Raw genomic sequence first — 19147 nt, 5'->3', positions numbered from 1 at the left:
TTTTAAAGCATCTTGGCATAAAATTTTATTTTTATATTGGAAGACAATTTGCGGCAAAATTTAAAGGTGTGTCATTCGGCATTTGAGTTCACTTTACGTTTTCGTCGGCAAACAATTCTGGGGCAGCAACCAGGATAAGGTTTCAGCCTCTTCGGCTTTCTTATTTTGCAATGGTCTGGAATCTCCTTGCCTAGGGCTACCACACCGCACCTGCAAGGGTATTTCAAGATATGATATTGACATCTGGGTGTAACTTTGTTCCATGCAAACTCCAAGAACGCAAATTGAGCTGCTACATTTTATTGTATAGTTTACAGAGGATTGCAGTTAGCATGGAGGATTGGTAACGACTCACGTATATGCTGTCTTAAGCAATAGCTTTTATCTACTAATGTGTACATGTACTTCTTGTGATGGTGTAATGAAGGATATATATTATAAATAATATGTGTGATGTTTGAAATGAAAAAATGAAACGAAATAATGTGTGATATTTTCGGGATTATAGTTGTTACATCGTGTAAAAATGCTAGCATGTGTTAATGTGCAAGCTATAGAGCAATGTCCGTTCGAAATGCTCGTCGCAGTCATAATGCACCCCTGCACAGGGAACATCAAATATGGCAAAGAGGGCCAAAATCTCGTGTTCGAGGGTCATATCGGCTCAACAGGAACGCCTTACAACAGACAAGAAGTTCAGCGTGAATGTTGCATGGTATATAGTCACGCGTCGGCACCTAACATTGGAATTCTTGAGCCACGCGCAATGGTTGTTTTAAAAATTAGGGCTTAACATTAAGCAAGTTAGTAAACTGTCATCGTGCCCATACGCAGGTATGCAAACATAGTTACGGGTAGCACACAAATTGTAGGCGAAACTCGGTATTCCCACTCACGTTGTTCTCTATTTTACGCTTAACAGAACACAAAGCATTAATGTTAAGCTTGGCCATTCATACTGTTACGGGGTTAAAAACAGTTAGATGTATATTTACAGGATATTTACAATAATTGTAGAAGCTGGCAAGATGGTAGACAGCGCGCGAAGTCCAGAGCGTCGTCTTCTTCCGACCACGCTGACAACATCTTCTTCGTCAGCGTGTCGCATGAACCCCGGCGGCTGAAGCACCCGCTCAGTGCTGGTACGGAGGCGGGCGAGTGATATAACTTAAGACGTGCGACGTGGACCACGTCGGAGTGATGCTAAGCCACGGTTGGCTCAACAGGGGCGATTTAGTACGTGACGTCAGTTACTTTACGCAAGACACGGTAAGGGCCAGATTAGCGTGAAAGTAACTTCTCCGAGAGGCCAACGCGTCGCGGCGGTGACAAAAGGAGAACCAGGGCGCCCGGTGTGTAATGGACGTCACGATGGCGGGCGTCATATAAGCGCCGCTGATTGTCCTGCTACTCCACAAGTCGACGTCGGGCAATATGGTGTGCTTCTTGTGCTTTGAGTATGGCGTCACGGGCGTACTCGGACATGCAATTCAGGCTAGCAGGCAGAATGGTGTCGAAAAGTAGCGTAGGGTCGCGGCCAAACAAGAGGAAGAATGGACAGAAGCCTGCGGTATCATGGCGAGACGAATTATAGGCGAAAGTAACGAACGGCAGCGCAACGTCCCAGTCGCGATGGTCAGCGGTGACATACATGGACAGCATGTCAGTAAGGGTGCGGTTAATTCGCTGGGTTAGACCGTTTGTTTGTGGGTGGTAAGCAGTAGCAAGTTTGTGTTTAGTCGCGCACGAGTGTGGAATGTCATTGACAATTTTAGAAAGGAAGTAGCGGCCTCGGTCGATGTGGAGCTGTCGAGGGGCGCCGTGGTTAAGGATGACGTTCTCTAGGAGGAAGTCGGCGACATCGGTTGCACAGCTTGTCGTAAGAGCCCGTGTGATTGCATATCGGGTGGCATAGCCTGTAGCTACAGCAATCCACTTGTTTCCCGAAGCAGACGTAGGAAAAAGGCCTAAAAGATCAACACCTACACGGAAAAATGGTTCTGATGATACGTCAAGTGGTTGAAGGCGACCAGCAGAGAGTGGGGTCGGCTTTTTGCGCCATTGACAAAGGTCCCACGCAGCGACATAACGGCAGACGTCAAGGTATATACCAGGCCAATACAAGCGATGACGAACGCGGTCATAAGTCCGTGATACGCCAAGGTGACCGGCAGCCGGTACATCATGAAGCTGGGCGAGAATAGTCTGACGCAGATGCTCAGGCACAACGAAGAGTCGGGCAGGGCCGTCCGAGCGCATGTTAGGGCGGTACAATATACCACCTTCAAGTTCAAACATGCGAAGGGAAGGATCGGGCGTCGTTGAAGTGAGCCGTTGAATAAGGTCTTCTAAGGAGGCGTCCCGACGTTGTTCGGCTCCAATATCGCAAAAAGCAGCTAGAGAGAGATGGTGACAGGTATGCCGGCCGCAAAACCATCAGGAGGGTCGACAGGATGGTGCGCCAAGCAGTCCGCATCCTGATGTAATGGGCCGGTCTTGTATACAACTGCACAGTTGTATTGTTGAAGGCGGAGAGCCCAGCGGCCAAGGCGCCCTGAAGGATCTTTGAGGCACGAAAGCCAACACATAGCGTGGTGATCAGTGATAACTGTGAATTGGCGGCCGTACAAATAGGGGCGGAATTTACCGACTGCCCCAACGAGAGCCAGACACTCGCGTCCGGTGACGGAATAATTGCGCTCAGTAGAGGAAAGAAGGCGGCTAGCGTAGGCAATAACACGTTCTCACCCTTGTTGTTTCTGTGCCAAGATAGCGCCAATACCGTGGCCACTGGCATCGGTATGGACTTCTGTTGGAGCTGATGCATCAAAGTGAGCGCGAATGAGCGGGGACGTAAGCAGCCTAATCAGTTCGGTGAAAGCACCTGCTTGCTCAGGGCCCCAAATGAATGCAGCGTCTTTCTTGAGGAGCTGATTGAGAGGGCGCGCCTCGTTCGCAAAATTTCGGACAAACCGACGGAAGTAGGAGCAGAGGCCCAAGAAGCTGCGAACATCCTTGGCACATGTTGGCACGGGAAAGTCTTTCACTGCCCGTATTTTATCGTGATCAGCGCGTACACTAGAAGAATCGACGAGATGCCCGAGCACAGAAATTTCCCGACGACCGAAGTGGCACTTGGACGAATTTAATTGTAGCCCCGCCTGACGGAATACAGATAGGTCGGTTTGGCAACATCACCTCCAGGTACTGCACCCGTTAGTTTTCCGGAAGGGTGCGCCGGAAGGAGCTAGAGGACGGTGATCGACGAGATGGGGGCGATCGGGAGAAGCGGCGACATGGCGAAGGAGAGCGGCTAGAGCGGGTAGGCAGAGAAGTGTCGCCAGAATGTACTGGCTGCGTTTGAGGGGGGAACCGAGGAGCAGCATGAGGGCCGTGGGATGGAAGGTAGGGCCAGGGGGTCGAAATCCACGAAGACCGACAGTGACGGGAAATATGGTTGATACGGCCACAAGTGAAGCATATAGGCTTGTCGTCTGGAGTGCGCCATTCAGCCGAATTGCGATACCTCGTTGGGGCATTCAGGCTGCGGGTGCGTGTGACAGTGCTGGACGGAGTGTGGTCAGGTCGATTAAGTGATCAGACGTTGGTCAAGCCAACGTTGGCCAATTCTTGGCGCACGACGGACTGCATCAGTGAGACGGTCGCCTAGCAATTGTCGGGGCCATGGGTTGGGGTTGTGACAGGAGATGCGGCTTCTATTTCACGTCGGATGATATGTAGGACGTCATCAGAGCGATTGTGCGTGGGCGGATTGCGGAGGTCTTCGCAGGTGGACGTAGCAGCCGGGTTGAGAAGGCGGGGAAATGGCTGGGCAATGCAGCGACCCTTGGCTTCTTCAAACCACCGGCATTCGGTAATAACGGCCTGCACAGTGGAAGAATTCTTGAAAACAAGGAGGTGGAAGGCATCATCTGCTATGTCCTTATTGACGTGTCCAACTTTATCAGGTTCGGACATCTTCGGATCTGCTTTGCGGCACAGAGCGAGCACGTCCTGGATGTACAGGCGCCGACAAAAGTGGTATACTCCACGCAGATTGCTACTGCAGCGGCGTCGCTCGGCATTTTAGCGAGCTGAAGCATGAGACATTGACACGAGTCAAGCGACATTCCCGCAGATAATAAAGGGCACCCATTGGCTGTCTCGATCCCAGATGCTGCCTGTAGATGGCGTTGCGATGCAGTTTGCCGCTGCTCCGGCTCCCGCTGCGTGGAGTATACCACTTTTGTTGGCGCCTGTACGTGAGGTAGGATACAGTGCACTTCTCGACACGCGAAGCAAGGTCTTTTTGGGCGGCGCGCTGACGTCCAACAGGCTTGCCAAACAAATCCTTGAGCTTTTGTTTACAAATGTCCCAGCTGGTAAGTTCCTCCTCGTGGGTGTGAAACCAGACGCGTGCCGCGCCCGCGAGGTAAGATATCACGTCAGCGAGCATGATGGTCCGGTCCCAGTCGTTGCTGGAGCTCACCGACTCATATAGTTGAAGCCAGTCTTGGTTCCTGGGTCGCCGGGTTGTGCTAGAATGACGGTGGGCGTGGGTGCCGACGGGCCCGAAGCATCCTCGCCTTGTGCTGGCATTGTAGATGCAGCCAAGCAGCGCCCGCTGCGTAAATCCGTCTTGATAATAATCCCGCTACCTCCGCCAAAAATGTTACGGGGTTAAAAACAGTCAGACGTATATTTACAGGATATTTACAATAATCGTAGCAGCTGATAAGATGGTAGACAGCGCGCGAAGTCCAGAGCGTCGTCTTCTTCCCACCAAGCTGACATCTTCTTCGTCAGCGTGTCACAATATTATCTGCCACTCACCACAACACAACGTCCCGGCATGCCGCTGCATGACGCGTGCTCATGGCATATATATATATATATATATATATATATATATATATAATCTTCTCAGGCATTGTGATGAGCAGCTACGCGCCGTGCTAAATGCTTCTTTTTCTTTCTTTTCTGAGATGGGCATTGACACCCCTGCCGCTTGAATATGTACTTTCTGCCCTTCCGTATGAGAAGCCAACTTACACCATCTGATATTCTACACTGTCCCGCTCTCAACTTTTCTCGACACTACACCAGTATTTTTCTAAATCACTATATTGAACATTTAGAGAACAGCGTTCTCGAAAACTTTGATTACGCAGTCACGTTAGTCCACTCCGGTGTTTCTAGCTGCCTGGCACGTCTAATTTAGTCAGTGCCTATCTCTACTTCGTATCTCACTCCTTCTCCGCCAGCGGTCCTCCCTGTTTCGAATAAACGAATTCATTTGTTCATTCATTCATCATTCATTCTAAGAGTGAAACCTAGTGTGGTTATCAGCCTTTTGCTCCACGATGCACCCACACAAGGAATGGTGCGTCAGATATTGATAATATCCAATAATGTCTTAAGATTGTATGAAATATTCTGCAAAACGAGCATGCGGCCATCACAATTAATGTGCCTTAGGTTACACGTGACTTTTCTTCAGTTGGTTCATTGGGACAACATAGCTTAACGTGAGGTGTCAGACTGTTCACAGTGATTTCACAGCATAGCTCTTGGCCTACGATTCTTTTGTACGTCTTAATATTGGGTGCACTTGCATTACTCCTCTTTTTGAGAATAAACATTTAGCTACTGATTATTTTTTACTAATTAGTGTTCATCGCTATTACATTTCAGACTATGACCTTTGCTTAGAAACGATACACTGAAAAGTACACCATATCAACCATATGAGCTATGAATAATCTTTGCACTTGAGTACTGCCCCTGAGAATCTAGAGGTGGTAAATGTGGTGACAAAAACACGTAATAAAAATATATTTTGTTTTTGTGTTCCTTAACGACCAACTGTATTAGGAAACTAGAATGTAGTCAGGGAATTTACATCGCAGACATATCATGCGAAATCAAGATATTGAAAGAGAGATTACGCTTACCCAGCAATAAACACATTGGCGTAGCTGGCATTCAGTGACTCGCACGTCAACCGTACGCACGGGCTTGCAAGTTCGAGGCTTTTGCCATCTTCAATTCTATGTTCCCCATAGTGACAGAGTTCTGTAACAGAAAGGCAATTTGTCTGTCATGTCGTATTTCTGGAGAGAAAAATAATATTTGCCGTTGTACAGTGCAGTCAACTTTTCAAGGGAACAGCCTGATGGCAGGTTCTCATTTCGCTGACGCTGTAGCCGTAAGTGCCAGCTGAAGCTATGGCACTTGTTGGGGTCTCGGTGCTGACGCCCGTTATTGCAAATGGGTCGCAAGCCCCAAGGGTAGCGTTGGCCTGGCGGCCTGGGGCACTGGAAGCATCCGAAGGTCCCGGCAAAGCAAGAGTAGACTGGTAACAGAACAACTTGTTTATTCTAACATAGCAAAAGAGCGGCCGGTCAGGTCGACCGAAGTGGAGAGACGGGAGAGCACGTAACTCAACAGTACAAATCGGAGCCTCTCTCCTGGCGTCCGGGGGCAGCTGCTCTTATACTCTCGGCGTCGCGGGCCAGAAGGAAGGTCACGGGATGAGCCCACGCGACGGCGGAGCATGAGCCCACGACGGCGCGCACGGTCGAGCCGAGAGACATGGTGAGCCGAGTGTAGTGACGCATCGCCAACCCGCCGACGGACAGACCTCCTGGCACCTCACTTGGGGAGCTCCGCTCCCCGGCTGCCGCGCTTTGACAAGCGTGGGCACACACACACACACGCACATACGAAGACACGTGGCACTGAAACACGCCTGGACACGCTTGGCGGGGAGGCGTTGCGGCGGCGTCGAACGGGCCAAAATGTCCGCCGCTTTGAACGAAGCCCCGGCGTCCGTTGCATCCGCGCCGGCATTACCGCGCGTTGTAGGCGAAACGTAACAGACCGCCCCGCCGGGGAAAGGAGATCCCGATGGTCAGGGGACTGCATCCGCTGTCCGGAGGGATGTCGCTCGATGATGCTCATAACCGAAGTCGGGCGTCCTTTGGCGTTTCTTGAGCGCAGCGCACAGAGAAGGCCTCGTTCTCACGTTCAGGTGCACACAGGACACTGCAAAGTGACTTCGGGAGAGTTGACATTTTTGTTCTCGTTTCCGGCAAGCGTTAGAACTACGCCGAAAGTCAACCGCTCAGTCAGCAAGCACGGCACAACCCTCACTAAGCCCTGCCAGGCTCTTTCCCCTTTTATACTACTGCCTAGTTCCTTACAGTAGTTTAGCAGCACTCAGAACGCGTCCACAAATCGGAAAATTGCACTAGAAAGCACATCATCACTTTGAAACACTACACGAAAGCAATAGGTTAAAAATCCTGCCTCAGGAAGAAAAACATCAGTAACAAGCAATTTTGAGGCTGATTCCCACGTTAGGGGCTTCGACTTAAGCCATCGGCGTTACCGTTGAGACTCCCCTTTTTGTAACGCACCTCAAAGGAATATTGTTGCAAAGCGAGGCTCCAGCGCAGGAGGCGGCCATTTTTGGGAGAGATGGTCTGCAGCCATTGGAGAGGGCAGTGATCCGTTTCAATGATAAACCTCGAGCCGGCTAGGTAACATGACAATTTCTGAACGGCCCACACGATACACGCACACTCTTTCTCGGTGGCGCTATACGCCTGCTCACGACTCGTCAGCTTACGACTAGCATACAGGACGGGGTGTTCTACTTCTCCAGTTTCCCGTTGGCACAGTACAACGCCCATGCCTCGCTCACTAGCATCACACTGAACAACGAACCCTTTTGTGTAGTCGGGCGATCGTAGCACAGGCTGGCTTGTTAGGGCGCTCTTTAGGGCGCTAAAAGCTCTTTCCTTTGTCTCATCCCAGACGACTGTTTGCGGCTCTGTCTTTCTTAGAGCATCCGTCAAGGGAGCCGCGATATCAGAGTACCTGGGGATGTACCTCTGATAGTAGCCGGCGACACCTAAGAACGACCGAATATCGGTCTTCGTGCGCGGTTGCGGGAAGTCTCGCACAGCGGCCACCTTTATTTCAGAGGGGCGGCGACGACCCCGACCAATCACGTGTCCGAGGTAGACAACCTCGGCCTGTGCTAACTGGCACTTGGGAGCCTTGACTGTCAAGCCCGCATCGCGCAGGCGGGTTAGCACTGCCCGCAAGTGCGCCATATGCTCAGGCCAGGATGCGGAGAATATCGCCACGTCGTCTAGATACGGTAAAGCGAATTCTTGCTGTCCCCGCAACACTTTATCCATGAGCCTTGAAAAGCAGTATGGCGCGTTCTTCAAACCAAAACTCAAAACTTTAGGACGGAATGTCCCCATTGGTGAAATGAATGCCGCATACCTACTAGCCTCTTCTGTAAGTGGAACCTGCCAATAACCCCTGACAAGATCTAGGGTGGAAATAAACTGAGCGCTACTCACTCTCTCAAGGCGCTCCTCGATGTTAGGGATCGGATAAATTTGATCCTTAGTGATGGAATTAAGCCTGCGGTAGTCGACGCAAGGACGAGGTTCCTTGCCCGGTACCTCAACTAAAATCAAAGGGGAGGTATAATCACTCTCACCCGCCTCAATAACACCGAGCTGTAGCATTTTCTTTACCTCAGCCTCCATAATATCGCTCTGGCGGGGTGACACCCGGTACGCCTTGGATCGTACTGGCTCTGGGGAGGTAAGTTCTATGTCATGAGTAAGGACAGAAGTCCTACCAGGCCTCTCAGAGAACAGACCTTGAAACTCTTGTAAGAGCTGGTGTAGTTCGGTTTTCTGCTCAGGCGACAGCGATGCTCTACTTATTAAGTCACTAATGACTTGATCGGTGTCTTTCCTGTTCGTCACTGAGCCTAGTCCCGGAAGCTCGACCGGAAGCTCTTCGGGCACGTTTACCATCATGCACACCACTGCTTCCCGTTGCTTATAGGGTTTGAGCAGATTACAGTGGTAAACTTGCTGTGCTTTCCGCTTTCCTGGCCGACTCACCACGTAGTTAACGTCCGACAGTTTTTGAACAATCCGTGCTGGGCCCTCCCACTGCACGTCGAGTTTGTTCTTTAGCGATGTGCGCAATATCATGACCTCATCGCCCACCTCAAAACGACGGGCCCTGGCTGTCCGATCATAATAAACCTTGGCCCTCTGCTGGGCCTTGGCCATTGCTTCACCTGACAACTCCTGTGCCCTTCTTAAGCGTTCGAGGAGCTTAAGCACGTACTCTACCACGACTGGGTCGTCGCCCCTGCCTTCCCATGATTCTCGAAGCATGCGAAGCGGAGATCGCAGCGAGCGACCGTACACCAGTTCAGCTGGCGAAAACCCCGTAGCCGCATGCGGCGCGGTCCTTAATGCAAACATCACTCCAGGCAGACACAGCTCCCAGTCAGTTTGATGTTCAAAACACAATGCTCTCAACACGCGCTTCATGACGGAGTGGAGCTTCTCAACGGAATTCGACTGGGGGTGGTGCACTGAGCTGTGTAACAGCCTTACCCCGCACCTTTCGAGAAAGGCTGTCGTCAAAGCGCTAGTAAACACTGTACCCTGATCTGACTGGATTTCTGCAGGAAAACCAACTCGCGCAAATATGGACAGTAGTGCATTGACTATCTCAACTGAGCTGAGTTCTTTAAGCGGCACTGCTTCAGGGAACTTTGTCGCTGGGCAGATCACAGTCAAAATGTGTCGGTACCTCGTGGCTGTTACCGGCAGAGGTCCCACTGTATCAATAACGAGCCGTCTAAAAGGCTCCGTAATGATAGGTACCAACTTCAACGGCGCCCTCGATTTGTCCCCTGGCTTGCCCACCCGCTGACAGGTGTCGCATGTCTTCACAAAGTGGTCTGCGTCCCGAAAACACCCTGGCCAATAGTACTCTTGCAAGAGACGGTCCTTAGTTTTCTTAACTCCTAGGTGTCCGGACCACGAACCCCCATGCGACAAGCGCAACAGATCCTGACGATAGCATTGAGGCACGATCAGCTGATCGAACTCCACTCCCCTGCGGTCTAGATACTTCCGGTACAGGACCCCACCTCTTTCCACAAAGCGAGCATTTTTCTTGGCGATACCTTCCTTGACAATGCAGCGTATGTTTTCTAGGCTGCCATCCTTCTTTTGCTCGGCTATCAAAGCCGACCGGCTGACTTTTAGCAACCTGTTAAGTCCGTCTGACGTAGGCGCGATGAGCAAATCTGGAGACAGCTCTTCTAACTTTCCCGTGTCGGGATTTTCCTCTCCAGTATCTGGTGCCTTTAACGCTACAGGCTCAATTTTATTCAGTTCGGGTGTGCTCTGAATACCAGCTTGCTGCGCCTCTGACCCTTTCTCATCGTTCAACAACGTTGGCCCCGCAACTACCGCCTTTGCAGCGAGCTCCCGAACCTTCGATCTGGTTAAGGCCTGAACGCTAGCCTCACCAAACAAAAGCCCCTTCTCGCGCAGGAGGTGATCGGACCTGTTCGAAAATAAGTACGGGTACTGGGGGGGGCAGCATAGATGACACTGCGGCCTCCGTCTCAAGTGCTCCGAAAGGTCCTTCAATAAGCACTTTTGCTACCGGCAGACACACGCTATGAGCTTCCACTGCTTGCTTGATCCATGCGCACTCGCCCGTGAACATATCGGGTTCTACGTAAGAGGGGTGAACTACATCCATTGTAGCTGCGGAATCGCGAAGCACTCGGCACTCTTTCCCGTTCACGAGGAGGTCTCGCATGTAAGGCTCGAGAAGCTTCATGTTCTCGTCAGTGCTGCATAAAGACAAAAACACGACTTTTGTTTTTGTTTCTGGACACTGCGCCGAAAAGTGACCCGGCTTCTGGCACGTATAACAAACGCGCGCTTGCCTCGTCTCGAACCGCTTTCTGCGTTCGGCTTCGGTTGCCGCCGTCTCCTTACGTTCGGTCGGGCACTGCGCCGAAAAGTGACCCGGCTTCTGGCACGTATAACACACGCGCGCTCGCCTCGTCTCGAACCGCTTTCTCATGGGCGTGAACTTCGGCCTCTCAAACTTGGAGCCAAATTCACCCTTTTGACCGTCCTTAGCTCCGCGAGCCCGACGCGTCACAAACTCCTCGGCTAGCTCAGCGGCTCGAGCCACCGTACTAACGTCTGGCCTTTCCAAGACCCAGTACCGCACGTTCTCAGGTAACCGACTATAAAACTGTTCTAGCCCAAAACACTGCAGAACTTTCTCGTGGTCACCAAACGCTTTCTCTTCTTTGAGCCACTCCTGCATGTTTGACATAAGCCTGTAGGCAAACTCTGTATATGACTCACTCTTGCCTTTCTCATTTTCCCGAAACTTCCGACGGAACGCCTCCGCTGACAGCCGGTACTTTTTTAGCAGACTCGATTTCACTTTGTCGAAATCCTCTGCCTCCTCTCTATTCAAGCGAGCGACTACGTCGGCCGCCTCGCCGGGTAGCAAAGTGAGCAAGCGCTGTGGCCACGTTTCCCGAGAGAACCCCTGCTTCTCGCACGTTCGCTCAAAGTTAACCAGGAACAAACCAATGTCCTCTCCAAGCTTAAACGGCCGCATCAGGTCAGTCATTTTGAACAATACTCGTTCTCCTGCACCGTGTGCCTGACTTCCATTACGAGCGCGTTCCATCTCTAACTCGAGACGCTTCATTTCCAAAGCGTGTTGACGGTCGCGCTCTTCTTTTTCTTTCTCTTTTTGTTCTTTTAGTTCGCGCTCCTGTTTCTCTTTTTGCTCTTTAAGTTCGCGCTCCTGTCTTTTTGCCGTCTCCCTCTCCTCAATGGTCTCAAGGCATTCCGACAGCTCGTCATCCTCAGCTTCTAACTCAAGAATAGCCCTTAGCAGTTCTGGTTTTCTGAGTTTGTCTGAGACATCCAGACCCAACTCTCTTGCAAGCTCCAGCAATTTCGGTTTGCGCAACGACTTCAAATCCATGGCTGCTCTGAATGCTGCTTTCTCTACTGCCTACTATTGTCTTGCCGCAAACTAACCCGGCAGCAACGACAACCACAATTACCAGCTCTGTTTCTGACACTAACAAAAGCCTGGCAAAACTTAGAAGAAGAAAGTCCCGCACTCACCAAACCTCGCAGCCAAGAATTCAGCGCAGTCGTTCCGCTGCAGGCAACCAGTCATCACACAGGGCTCGTTGCACTGCTCCCGGATGGTCGTTGTGCTGCTCAGCATACATTCAACCGCATCTCTTCGCTGATGGCCTCCGTTGTCGCGATCTCACCGCTGGCAACCAGCTGTTGGGGTCTCGGTGCTGACGCCCGTTATTGCAAATGGGTCGCAAGCCCCAAGGGTAGCGTTGGCCTGGCGGCCTGGGGCACTGGAAGCATCCGAAGGTCCCGGCAAAGCAAGAGTAGACTGGTAACAGAACAACTTGTTTATTCTAACATAGCAAAAGAGCGGCCGGTCAGGTCGACCGAAGTGGAGAGACGGGAGAGCACGTAACTCAACAGTACAAATCGGAGCCTCTCTCCTGGCGTCCGGGGGCAGCTGCTCTTATACTCTCGGCGTCGCGGGCCAGAAGGAAGGTCACGGGATGAGCCCACGCGATGGCGGAGCATGAGCCCACGACGGCGCGCACGGTCGAGCCGAGAGACATGGTGAGCCGAGTGTAGTGACGCATCGCCAACCCACCGACGGACAGACCTCCTGGCACCTCACTTGGGGAGCTCCGCTCCCCGGCTGCCGCGCTTTGACAAGCGTGGGCACACACACACACACGCACATACGAAGACACGTGGCACTGAAACACGCCTGGACACGCTTGGCGGGGAGGCGTTGCGGCGGCGTCGAACGGGCCAAAATGTCCGCCGCTTTGAACGAAGCCCCGGCGTCCGTTGCATCCGCGCCGGCATTACCGCGCGTTGTAGGCGAAACGTAACACACTGCACTGCGCAGATGCCTACAAAGGTGCCAGCGCCGTCAAGCATAAGTCCATTGTGCTGCAAAGCCGGGCTGTCCAAGACCTGGAGACACTCTGCACCTGAGTGTTCCTTTTAACAGTGTATTTGACTCTATGTATAAAAAAATGTTTTGATCACTGGGTGCACGGCAACGAATACCGAAACACACTCAATGATTTGATGCACAACATGATCATTATCCACCTATATGCGTATAGCAGCTGCTAAACGTTATGCCTTATTGCAAATCACATTTTAGAATTAAAAGAATTGTGATGAAATTTGAATTGCAGTATGGAAAAGCCAGCCTTTTATGCCTGTTCAAAGATAGCAGTAACTTAGCGTGGTCATTGCCACCACCACAAAACATTTATATCTCATACACGCGTATAACTTGTTGCAGTCAAAAAAAGTTTTATGAGCTGAAAAACTAAAAAGGCAGGATGACAAGCAGTTTCGTATTTCGTGGGGTGCAAAACAAACTGCACTGTTCAATAGAAAAAGCTACAGAAATTCTCAGAATTTTCTACTAATGCCTAAGAATTGTTTCGCTCGGCTGTTACTTTTTTGTTGCTAAGTTTTGCTTACTTGCTTTTCCTAGCCTAAGCGTATCTATCTATGGCTTTTACGGTGGCGAAGAATGCTTAGGCTATAGTAGACAATTGCCAGATATTATCGCCGCATCCGGTCTCTTCAATGCAATCGCACCAATTAAACCGGAACGCCGGGTACGAGCACTCCTCGAGGGAGCAGAGCGATCGAAAGGGCTATTATTTCTCTTTATTCCATCCACTCTTTGAAAAAACTTAAATAATAGCAAGCAACGGGCAGGAAAACACTAGACTCATCAATGAGGCAGCGGCTATCGCAGAAGGCAACTGCGTTAGCAAACCATCCCTAGCATTTACTGCTAAAGAATTTGCATTCCTGGGCTCTGTATGTGGGAGGCCGCCTTAAGCCTTGACCCGGCCATGGTGCGCTCTTGTTTATTTGTGAGGACCATGTTGTCTTGCACGACTGCAACTGATTATGATGCAGTGCGCGAGATTATATGCGCGAGAGTATGTATAAGTCGGCCCACCCACTAATTTAACTTGGCCCACCCCACATTTCAAGTTGGCCCACCACGAAACTTATGTTGGTCTACCCCGAAATGAGAAGTTAGCCTACACCCAAATTTATGTTGACCTAACTCCAATTTCAAGTTGACCCAACCCCAACGTTAATGTAGACTTAACCTCAAATTTCTGTTGGCCCCTCCTTAATATAAGCTTCCCCATGCATTTCCCATGTATCTCTACGGGCGTTGTTTTATTATTTCTTTTGCTTTAGATTGTTCCTTATCGCTAAAAAAGTTACCAATCATCTACATTTACACTATCGTAACGAATTAATGTCTTAACTTTGCATATTAAGCATTTTTGTGCCTATAGATGGCATTACACTTTTCGCGTGACCGGGCTGGGGAGGCAGCCAGAGAATGCTTACACATTAAAAAAAAATAGCAAAGCATGTTGGAGCGGACACGAAGCAGGTGCGCTGAACAAGTGGTTCTAAAATATTGGCGTACAATGCGCAATTATGCCATACGTCAAGTATTGCTAAGAATACAAAAATAAGCTAAATATGAATTAGTTTTTAATGATTGAGGTATTTTGGTCTTTCCGTTGGCTGTACCATGCAGGAAACATGGCTAAAATCCATACGTTTAACTTACCATGGTGCAGGCGCACTTCTTCAACTCCTACAGCTTCTTCTGAAAGATCCGGTAGCAATGACGCCACCAAAAGTATACAAAAAAGGCATGCAAATAACGCTCGCATATCTGCTGTCTATAGGATATGCAACTACTCGTTTGGGGTCAACTGACTATCAAGTTGAATCCGGTGGTTGCACTCGGTGAATACCTGAAGCCTAAGCACTGCCTTCTGCTATAGTCTTTTTGAACTGCTTGCATCGACCGCATGAGAAAAAGCTAGCTGTTAGCTATACCCCTTTGTACGCTAAGGAAACAAATGTGCCATTTATTTCTTCTTCACCACATTAAAAAAAAGTCGTTGCCAAGCCTGCCTGATTCTGCTAAAAAAAAGAAAAAAGGACATACTAGAGCAACCCTTTAGACAACCACGTAAGTACGCAAGAGACACAGGCCATTTACGTAGTTGTGGCCTGCGAAAGAAACCACTAAGAAGTGTGCAATTTCTTTTGTGCATTATTGTGTAATGAATGGAGGCAGCATTTCTTTAATTTTTAGTTCGGTTATATACGATGCACAAGTGTGCATAGCGACAGAAGCCTTCGAATAACGGCACCTGTGACACACAAAAGTATTTTTTTTCTTCTGTGTAGCTATACATCAGGAAAGACCGCACTCCTATAGATTACTTGTACTTTTTGAGCTCCGTTGGCCGTTCCATTGAGTGTGAGGACCTCCACTTTACACATACAATTACGCCCTCCAAAGCAGCTTTCCCTCATTGTTTCACGCTCGGCACACTGCAAACAATTCGATGTGGAAAGTATGGGGTGAGCGGCGTATGGTTTACTCTAAGAAAACTGATTGCGAAGATACTGCACTTTTACATCACTAAGTCATGCTCGCGCTTCAAAATTCATACATCGACATTCTAATTCTGAAGGCAATATTATTTATTGCACTGTTCAGAAAGCATGCAGAGAAACAGCGCCACATTTTGTAGCAGGTGAGTACACCGCATATTAATGGAAGGTACCCTGGTTGTTGGCGACAGTGTAAATCGCTGTGTCGCCTCTTTCGGCCGCCTTTGCTGACAGTTTGCGAGATGCTTTTGTCTCCAAAGATCACTGCGCTATTGACTAAATCTGCCGTTCCGCCTCTCAGTTTCAACACAGGTTCAGTTATACTGACTCCCAGAGCGCGTGGAATGTGCATGAATCCATCTTGATACAACTCAGTTCTACTTACAATGTGTTTACCTGAATGTTATATTGCTTGTGTTTCAAATAATAAAATCCTATTACTTCTTAGTACTGAAATCGTTGCAATAAAGTGCAATGACATAGTGTACAGGATAACGAATAAATGAGCTATCCTCTATGACTGCATTGCAGTGCGATGTCTACAGTTTTTCGTTAAACACTGCTAAAAATCTCCCGAGAGATATTGTCCTAGCTCCTGCTTTTAGAAAACAAGGCTCACCGCGGATTGCCAAAAAATGCTATTCGTATAATAATAAATTTTACAAATATATTTTAATGAATAACTTCATTGGAATGAATCAAATAAATAAATTAGTAATAATTAATCGATTTATTTTTGAAAAGCGGTCGAACTTTAGGCCTCCAACTGCGAAATTCTTTGATGGATTGATAAACCCACGTCTTTCGTTTTGGTTCAGCCAGAACACTAGTTTATCAAAAACAAGTAAATATATTCGCAACATTGTGCTTTGAAACGAAATTGTTATTTTAATTAACCCTTTGAGGGTCGATTTCTATTGCCATATGCGACCGCCCAGGGTTTTTTTTATTGCAGATTCACATTCTTCGTAGGGATTTATTTCGAAGAACAATTACCGCAATTTTTCTAGGGTGACCGTAAAGTGAGAAAAATATATTTTGCGTTGGTATATATGTACTATTCATTCATGAATAACAACAAGAAAAAAGAAAAAAGAAGAAAACAAACTTATAAGAATTAAAATTTTGATGCATTCTTATACACACAGTTCAAGGCCTTGAAAATGCGCACACGAGAATATTTCACAAGACTCAAATGTTCCTGCTCTTACAATCGAACTGCGTAGGTGTACGTACTCAAGAAAAATGTGTTGTTGTGTGCCTGTCAAAGAAGCAGAACGTGTGACAAACTTCCTATAATGTTCATCTTATCGCCAACCAGAGGCAATTAGTTTTCGCGAGTGTCAGAAAAAAAGAAAGCAATGGAAACGCATGTACGGCGACATCCTTCCTATGCGCACCCCTGTTAGCACTAAACGAGCGAGAAACAAGCAGTCGCCCTTTGAGCGATTAGTAACGAGATAGCCATCAGTTTCGCAAGTGCAAGCAGCCGAAACCGCCTGCGGAGCAACAGCGAGGCCGCGGCCAGCCCGCCTGTGCGCCAATGCTCCAGCGGTGGTATATAGACGCGCGGGAGTAAACTAGCGCTAAAACAAACCATGCAAGGAAAACCGAGAATGGGAGGCGCGCGAAAAAAATTCTCTGTATTCCCACATAGTGGCAGCACATGACAGAAAAGAAAAAGTTAGGAAATTGGCGCGCTTTTTAAACGTACAGACGGTGCCGTAAATATACTGTATCGTCCATTTTTTTTACTTGTTCGCGGCCCCGCATATTTACGTCATTGACCATCAGAGGGTTAAAACAACGAATCCTTTGAATTATTATCCTAACTTCCGAAAGTTTCGTGCTTCCGATATTTCTGTGCAATATTCGGCAAGTTCCTTACATAAATAAGAATGGCCTGAAAATTTTAAGCTCCCTTGCATAAAATAGCAAACTTAGAAAGAAGCGTAGAAAAGAAGTGTAGCTGATTGCTCGTCCTCTCTTGAGACACCCAAGGCTTGCCGAAACAAATTTTGTTCTTATATATGAACCAAGCCTTCACTCACGGCTAACAATGTCTATGGATCAAACGTATCTTATGATCATTGTCGTCCCTCAGGTTTCTTTTTGCTTAGGCAATCCATCATCTACGGTCATAGGTGTGTACTAACTTGCACTGGAAACCAAACACCATGGGGGTGTTGGCAAGCTTTCTAGAGGTCTGCGAAGATCCATCGAAACTGGCCAGGTGGGCGGTGCCTAACTTGTACATACCATGTAACGAGGTGAAAAACTTTTGAACGATGTCAAACGTATTTGCTGAGACATGCGTGAAGCAACACTCTGTTGAATAATGTCAATTAACTGCCATGGGAAGACACATAATGGGTGAAATTGCATTTTTCCTCTTCCTTGTAATAGTATAAACATTCTGCTTCATTCAGGATGGTAGGCACACGCCACAGATGTTTTGTTTTATTTAAATCTGTGGCGCCAATTTGCTTTTTTGCTCCCTTAAATACTCTGTGCTAAACGAAAACGTTGAACAAAATTTAAACAAACACCCAGTTTCTTTACACAGAGAAGTGGAGAAATTGTACGCTTGCATATTTATCCGTCTTTTTACATCGGTTAAAGAAGATTTCACAATAATAATAAAATTACAGAGTTCACTGTACAGAGTTCAGAGTTCACTTTCGTTCACTGTATGGGCTTTTGATTGAACTAAAGCAATAGCACAAATATTACAATTTCCTTCAGAATAATTCCTTTATTGTTTCCACCGCAATATGAGATTTTTTTGGCAATAAAGCTATTTACGAAAACATCTTGTTGATGCAGCACAATTGTTTCAGTTCACTACATACATTCTACCACAAACTTGTAAGAACTTGCAGCAAGAAGTTTCTTAGTTACGGAGGTAATATTCCTCTTGTGAGGAAAAGAGTGTTTGCTAGAAATATTTTTTAGTGGTCGGTTGTGAACAATTGCGCCCTATTTTCTTTCATTCTTTTGTGAACTCATTGTTGGCAGCTACTCTAGCTCTTTTTTTGCTTCCTTCCTTGTTTAACTTTGGGTAATTCATCGAAGAACCAGAAATAATCATGAAAGTCCTCCTCGGGGGCACGGAATGTTGATGATGGGCAGCCTGCCGGTTTGCGCAAATTCTGCAGTTTTTCTTCTAGTTTGATGAGAGACGAGGTCATTTATGTCTTCTAGTTAACGCGACAACCCGAGAACCATGTTGGCATTCAATAAATTTCTGATTTGAACTACGATGAACTAAATCTCTGGTATACAAAAAAGTGCACTGCCGCCAATGGTCAGCAACATCCTTTTCGGTGAGCCTTCCAAATTTCGAAAATGTAAAATCAATTATGAAGCACAATCACCCATTGTTAAAGTAAAACAGAAATACTCCTTGTAAGTTTACAACTTTATCGAGAGAGGAGCTTTGTGAAATGGATATGAAGGCAGGCTGATCTTTACAATCGGGGAGTATTTCATCTGCCGATTTGATCAATATTAGTGCTCGTCCTTGGCTTTGAATGCTCCGAATGGAACTCTACTATACAGCCAGCTTCTAAGTTGTAAAAATCTGTGGTGGTTAGGGTTGATATGTGTCGCAATATTTTTACGTTTTGAAGCCCTAATATTTCGATTATAGACGTTTCGCCCAATTTGCATACGTTATGCAAAGTGCCGGCATGTATTCACATTATCATTTAGTATTTTAGTTGGAATGATGCACG

At 48.0% G+C, this 19147-nt stretch overlaps 1 long non-coding RNA gene across 1 annotated transcript; it reads right to left on the bottom strand.

Annotated features, from left to right (window-relative positions):
• LOC129383287 (uncharacterized) lies at positions 1-14990 on the bottom strand. Its single transcript, XR_011889956.1, has 3 exons — positions 14569-14990; positions 5955-6075; positions 1-210 (listed from the first exon to the last, which is right to left on the bottom strand). It is a non-coding gene; the product is annotated as an uncharacterized lncRNA (long non-coding RNA).
• Positions 14991-19147: the final 4157 nt, after the last annotated feature.

The sequence above is a fragment of the Dermacentor andersoni genome, chromosome 8 (genome assembly GCF_023375885.2).
Source record: "Dermacentor andersoni chromosome 8, qqDerAnde1_hic_scaffold, whole genome shotgun sequence".
Lineage (NCBI taxonomy): Eukaryota > Metazoa > Arthropoda > Arachnida > Ixodida > Ixodidae > Dermacentor > Dermacentor andersoni.
The sequence above is the reverse complement of the archived record's forward strand: the minus strand, read 5'-3'. Positions and strand labels throughout refer to the sequence as shown.